At 44.6% G+C, this 6,958-nt stretch overlaps 1 pseudogene across 1 annotated transcript; it reads right to left on the reverse strand.

Annotated features, from left to right (window-relative positions):
* Positions 1-407: 407 nt before the first annotated feature.
* On the reverse strand, positions 408-5,732 carry LOC144717801 (chymotrypsin-like elastase family member 2A; annotated as a pseudogene). The gene is made up of 8 exons (XR_013585146.1): positions 5,606-5,732; positions 5,004-5,097; positions 4,441-4,538; positions 4,006-4,134; positions 3,152-3,288; positions 2,693-2,835; positions 1,778-1,930; positions 408-980 (listed from the first exon to the last, which is right to left on the reverse strand). The product of XR_013585146.1 is annotated as a chymotrypsin-like elastase family member 2A (transcript).
* Positions 5,733-6,958: the final 1,226 nt, after the last annotated feature.

Here is a 6,958-nt window from a genome sequence, read left to right on the forward strand (position 1 = left end):
TCATCACCCTGCCTCCTCACAACATCACCCCATCCTGGCGTGACATTGATACGCCTCTCAACACCCCTGCATCTCTGATCCCATCAACCCCTTCACCTCATCCAAAACTCGCGTGATGTCATCGTGATGCATTAAAGACAGGCGCACACACATGAACAAGCGTATTATTTCTAGATTACTCAAGTGTGATTATATTTCTTCTTGGTTCTTTCGGTAAAGTCACGTAGAAGGGAAGTAATAAAATAATAAAAATAAAACATAATAAAATAATTCTCACGACGTTTCGGCTACAACACAAGCAGCCGTCTTCCTTACGTGTCATAGCAATGCAGATGAACGCCAAAAGAATAATCTAAGAATCCTGTAATTATGTGTATGGTTAATGTGGTATAACTTCCACCAGTCAATTCAACAAACCAGATACTTTATTTGTACTCCAATTTGTATTTACACCAAGCCAAAATCGCATCGCCCTAAATCAGCTGTCGTCCCACAATAACACATGATGTTCCATTCCCTACTAAACTATGACAACGGAAGCAATTTAACTCATGCTACCTCGGCCTCATCCTAATATTTCAGATTCAATCAATAACTTCTCAAGTGATATAAATGGCACTTTATGATCCAGTATGCATGCTGTATTTATTGCCACTTTCTTTCGTCACCAAATATAAAGATAACTGCCTAACTACTGGTATTCATGCAAAATGGAGTCAGTCATAGATGATGACATGTATAGCAATGTGACCACACAAACTCACTACATTGAAACACCCATCCTATCCTCACATGCCCAGTCACATATTAAAACTAAATACCCGTAGCAAGAAACTGTAATTCTAGGGTTAGTGGTAGCATTGATGTAAAGAGCTTTACTCCTGTGGCTGACTGAATGCAGCAATTGTGGCATTGGCTCCGCTGTTGACACGCTGCTCTCCATTGGCGAGCTTTGGGGCTTCACGGTACACGCTCATGACCTGCGGGAGAAACAGAGAATGTGTGGTGTTTAAACGTCAGTACCTACAGATAAACAAATATGATAGCAATCATACCTGGCCAATACCAGCCTGATTCCTTATGCCAATCCCACCTTTGCATTGTGATCGATCAAGATAAAGTTGTCATCATCACACCTTGCCATCGCTTCTCATATTGTAGTTAATACCTAGACCCCCAAGTTTTACGATGATCTTGCTCCAACTTCTGGTTTACAATTTTTCCTTTTGATTGCAAACCACTGGAGCCCACTTTCAATGCCTGTCTTGGTAACAGACCATTATCATCAATCTAATTAGAAGATTGTAAGCCAGTTGAGCTTTACATTGATATTGACAACATTGACAATTATATTGACATGTACAAGAGTTATAGCAATAATTACATTGACAGTTACATGATTTTGGCCGTTGTTTTGACCCTAATATTTAGAGTAGAACGTCGATTATCTTCTCTCTTTGATGACACAATCTTTTGAGTTGTAAGGTATGTTGCATTTATAGACTTGGCTAATTAGTCTCAGCTATTGAATAATATTTTAAAATAGACCCATATAGCAGATTTGCTTCACGTGTATGCAGTTGTTAATCACATATGCATATCCCCTGAAATGTTCAAATTGTTTATACATTAGCAGTATGTACTCTCCACATCACCGCAAAATAATTGGAACTATACTGCATATAGTTTATGGCAATGATATTTCTACAGTATTACATGTTAATAGTGACAGCCTTATGATGTTAACAACTTGGACAGTGGCAGCCTAAACACTCACGTTGCTGATCCAGGAGTTGTAGGCTGACACACGGGTGAACACGGTGGGCTTGCGAATCGCGTTGCAGCCCAGAGATGAGACGTAGCTGGTGATTCCCTGCACCACCCAGGCATTGTCCGACCGCTGGCAGTTCAGTGGGCCACCTCCATCACCCTGTGGTGCATAGCAGAGTACAGCAATGCCTCACGTTAACATTGGATCAAGAAGAATTGGATTATGGGAGTGGGTGGCTGTGATAGCAAATGCCACCATGCCTCTCCAAACTTGTGTGTCTTTGCTAGCATGCGTTTGGCTTTGTAAGAGTGTGGGCATCGAGCTCCTGTCCAAAAGTTTTGAGCTCCTGTAGTAACAGGTGTCTGCGTGAGCCAACACTCGTCAAGTGTGCTTCAGAGCCATGGTGCTAAGTAACAGAGAGATATCGCAGAATGCCAAGGCCTGATCCCTCCCGTCCCCCAACTCTACTATGCTGCCTTTGTTTTTTCCATGCACATGGCACGATTTGGGAGGGACATGTTGGCTACAGTATTAGTTTATCTACCATATTTAATTCATGTCATCCTCTTAATATCTGGATTTTATTTTGAGTAACTCTCTTAATGTACGTGAATAAAACCGTCAAATTTGAATTTACTATTAGTTATACAAAAAAACTGCAACTAAATTGTAAATAATTAGATATATAGGTAGATTTATTGACGAATGTGTGGAGCTTGTAGTCATTTATGCTTGTGCACCACTACCAACATAGCATCGCCAAATAACTGGGTTATTGAATGTTGATGCGGAGGGTGCATAGTAAATATTTGAAAAATGCAAGTATAGCAAACTACCGTTATGGCCTTCCTCAAATATTCCCATTGGAAATTTTACTTAATGAATTGAAGCGGGTTGGCTATCGTTGCGCTCCGTACGCACATAGCACGCAGAGCGGGTGCTGCCCCCCGCGCAGATCACGCTGCTCTTCAGGCTGCTCCCCCACCAGCTGGCCTGGCTGCACGTCGCGTAGTCCACCACGGGCAGGCTGGCTTGCTGCAGCTCGCTGGGGAAGGGGCCGCTGGCTGCTCACGCGCACAGACAACGTGGAGATGAAGAGCGTTGGTGAAAGCATCGGAGTTTGGTGGCGTTAACAGGCACTCCCCTATCGAACCGTCCATCTCTCCGTGCTCAAAAGGGAAAAGCCACATAGCAACACCGCCACCCTACTGACAGACTACTTCCCACTGTTGACTCTATGCAGAGTTGTGTTCATTGTGTCAACCCTAGAAAGATTAAGGGCCGAGTCAAACTGCAGGGGCAATTCAAACGTTGGATTTTAAGCACTCCCCAAAACTCTATCTCCTCTTGTTTCATTGACAGGGAGTGAACGTTACTTACTGGAAAGGGATCCCCAGCCCGTGACGTAGCACGGGTAGTTGTTGGGCAGGATCTGGTTGGCGCTGGGCAGGCAGGCCGGGCGCACCTTGCTGGAGAGAGCCACGGGCGACGCAATCTTGAACATGGCGATGTCGTACCTGTGGGGGATCGAGACAGGGGCAGTCGTGATGTGACGCTCAACACCGAACATACAACAAGCAATAGGGATTCAGCGCTGTGCACAGGAGAACTCCCCTTAACCCGGGTGATGTGGGGGATATATTTCGTGGAGTTATCCATGATTTGACTCTGCACTTATTTGTGGGGACAGATTCATGAATAATGGGAAGAATAGGACCACAGGTAATAAGACGTATTGTGGACAATACAGCTTCTGTAGATAATGGAGCCATGAGTAATAGGGTCAAATACATGAGTTCTACTGTATGTTTTAGTTATTGTATCGTAAGCATTGTATGAGATGAAGCAATAGCATTGTGTCTCAACTGTCTGTATCTTTTCAAACACAGAATGGGCATGGCCTGGAAGCAGTGCGTAAGCACAAATCAAGACATCTCATCGCCTTGTCATTAACACTGCCTTATAACACTAAATGTTACTTCTGAAGAAAAATTATTCTTCAAAAGTAACATTTAGTGTTATATAATTCATCATTGCCTGACATTCCAATTATACTTTGTTTTACTGAAAGGCAGTGTCAGTGACGTGCTTCGAGAGGGAAAATAAATGTCTGTCTCTTTGCGTCTTTGTAGAATGTATCTGTACATGTTTGTATATATATGGATATGTATCTGTCTATTGCAACTCGTAATGTCATAGTGTCACGGAAACAGTGCGCCCGTGTGCAGTCTCACCCATTGGCCGGGATGCTGGGATTCCAGTAGCTATGCCAGGCGATCAGGCTCAATGCAGGTGTGACTTGCCCAGACTCGGTTGTGGACACACTGTGTTTTCCCAGCACCACCCTGTAGCTGTAGCCACTCCTGCACGTTGTGGTGAATGTGGGGAGATAACAGAGCGACGGGCGGTCGTAATCACTTACACCTGTAAACATTGCAGTGAGGAATTAATAAACAGAAATGGTGCGAGTTACATCATGGTATTTTCACTGCCACATTGCTGCATCGTGTAAATGTCATTGATAGAGGCCGCCTCCTTGCTCCCAAGATACATTGCTCAAACTTTGGTGTCCACAATGTGGTACAGGAAAATACTCTACAACACCTGGGACCCGGTGCAGTTGCACCGCCTGCACACACAAAAGCGACGCCACTGGTGCCGTGACTCACGTGTAGCAGCTCGCAGAGGTGAGCACCCATTGACTATCAATGAGGGTTCCTCCGCAGTAGTTGACCCATCTTCCTCCAGAGTACCTCTGCACGAGCGCCTGCAATGCACACGCAGAAAAGTGGTGGTAGTTACGGTTTTTTCTCCAATTTCTAAATCTTGCAATACAGTACTAACTCAGCCCTTTCGTCAATCCCCTGACCATTTGACCAGGCCTCACAATCCTAGTCACAGCTGGTTGTGAAGGGGTGGAATCTGGGACTGGTATGGATTTCACTCCCTACTAATATTAGCAGTCGCTGGGAATGTAAAACATGTAGCATGGTTCGTTGCACGGTGCATAAATCACTGCGCTTCCACTATCCCATTATAATCACTGATTCAATGTCATTGAGAAGAGTGGAAGATCTGAACATTTCATGATGCACACATGCAGCCGTTTTGCCAGTGCACTGCTGGATGATGTCCTCCACGTGGCATTTAGAACAATGGATGCTGCTGCACTGTGATCGACTGACAATGCATCGTGTGGCTGTGATGGCTGTTATTCAGCCTCTGGCTTTACCTGCCAAGGCCAGGAGTTAGCGCGAGCCTCCACGCGTTCACCACGCGGATCTGGGAATACGCTGCAATCCCACAGCTCTGAGCAGACACCTCAGCTGTGAGAAATAAAAGGACACGCGATACAAAAACAAAGATCCCCGTATAGCCTTAACGAAATGTTGGGGCAAGTGCAGTTAATGAGCACCTATGAAGACCGGTTGCGGCACACGAAGGGGTGGGTAGCCAGCACCACGCCCAACCGCATTTGTTTTCCGAGTGGCGATGTTTACACATTGTGGCAGGTACTCATTTGTGGTTGACTCGACCTAGGCGAGGCCCAAGCCCGACCTTGATAATCGTCACTGGTGTTGGTCGTCAGCGGTCATTGAACTCGGGTCGCCGGGTTAGTATCACAGGACGCTAAGCGCTCCACTACCTCTCCCATGTGCATACACACTATAGTACACACACAATAATTGTGATGTGTTTTTGGGTTGGTCCTTATGCATTTTGTGTCATGTTTTATTCCATGTACTAGCAACCTCTTCTATAACTAAGTCCAGTTCCTGAAGAAGCTAGAGTGATCACTCTACTAAAATAAATGTGTGCATGGCAATCACTCACCACCAACCAGCAGAGCAGCGCAGACGAGAAAGGCGAGCATGGCTGATCGAAGAACTGGAGTTGATTGAAGACTTGGAGCGTCTTGTGCACCAGTGTTTCCTTTCCACTGCCGTGTCTCACTTTGGGCCGTCTTGGTTTTTATACAGAATCTGCTGTCCACGTGAACCCTCAGATTGCAATCAGAATACTTCCCTATCTGCAAAACTGTCCAAATCAAGTTGGCATGCAAATTACAAATTCAGATATTTTTTTTTCAACATGAAAATTAGGTGTTCTTTTTCTGTATTGGTGAGCAGTAAGGGATATATTGTTTATCCTGCTGACAATACCAAACCAAATTTAAGGACAGATTTTTGTATCGGTTAGGTTATAGTGCGATACGTGGAGCTGACCGATGGTTGACAGATCTGGTCACTCCCATAAATGAGCTCCTTAGGCATGTAAGGCTGCGTTGGCTGGATAATGAAGCCCACATGCCCATCCACTACATACCCAAGCAACTTCTGCTTGGCTGGATAGAGGAGGCTAAAAGAGCATGGCACGGGTAGATAAATTATGGACTAATACTGTATAGGAGGATGTAGAACTGATCAGACTAGCCGATGACTGCGGAGGAGGCTCATGAGGGACACGACTGGAGAGTTGGAGGCAGTTGCCCTCCAACAACAATGGAGGTCAGAGGAGTGTCGCCCAAAGCAACGAGTGGAGCGCGAGGTGGACAACGAGATGCATGCGGCATTGTGAGCATTTGTGTTTTGCTGCTGTGTGTGTTGAGTGTGTTACATTATTATACAAAAACACACACACAAAACATACACGGTAAATAAATCGTTCTCATAGTCGTTGCCTTCACAAATTCCAACCGATGTAAACACTGCTAGATTTGAAGCTTTCGTGACTGCAAGGATTTTTCGAAAAAACTTAAGAGTACGATGTAATACTCTCCTGGCATTACTTTTCAACGCGGAAATTATCATCGTAGCAGTGTGTATTGTCAAAACATCACCCCCGTGTTTTGTAGAACTGACTTAATTTTGTAAACCGTGTGTAAACGAAACACGCGTTCGACTAACACACGTTGGGCAGGGTTTTCCTCTATTTAGTATTTTTTCCGGGCTTAAAAAAGCTGTGTTGGAAAGTTCCATATATACCAGAAGTGGTATCATTCTTGAAAAACTACCATCAATCTTTAAAAAGTTCACAGTCGATATCAGATGGTGGCAAACTCAAAATCCTGGTTGGTGGCTGATTGAGCTAATTATCTCCTCTCTGGTTGATAAAATGAGTACCACGAGACTGGTAGATTCATTGAGCGACTGGTGAGATGGATTTACAGGACCGTGTGTAGAAGCG

Source organism: Lampetra planeri, chromosome 4 (genome assembly GCF_965212315.1).
Source record: "Lampetra planeri chromosome 4, kcLamPlan1.2.h2, whole genome shotgun sequence".
NCBI classification, from domain to species: Eukaryota; Metazoa; Chordata; class Hyperoartia; order Petromyzontiformes; family Petromyzontidae; genus Lampetra; species Lampetra planeri.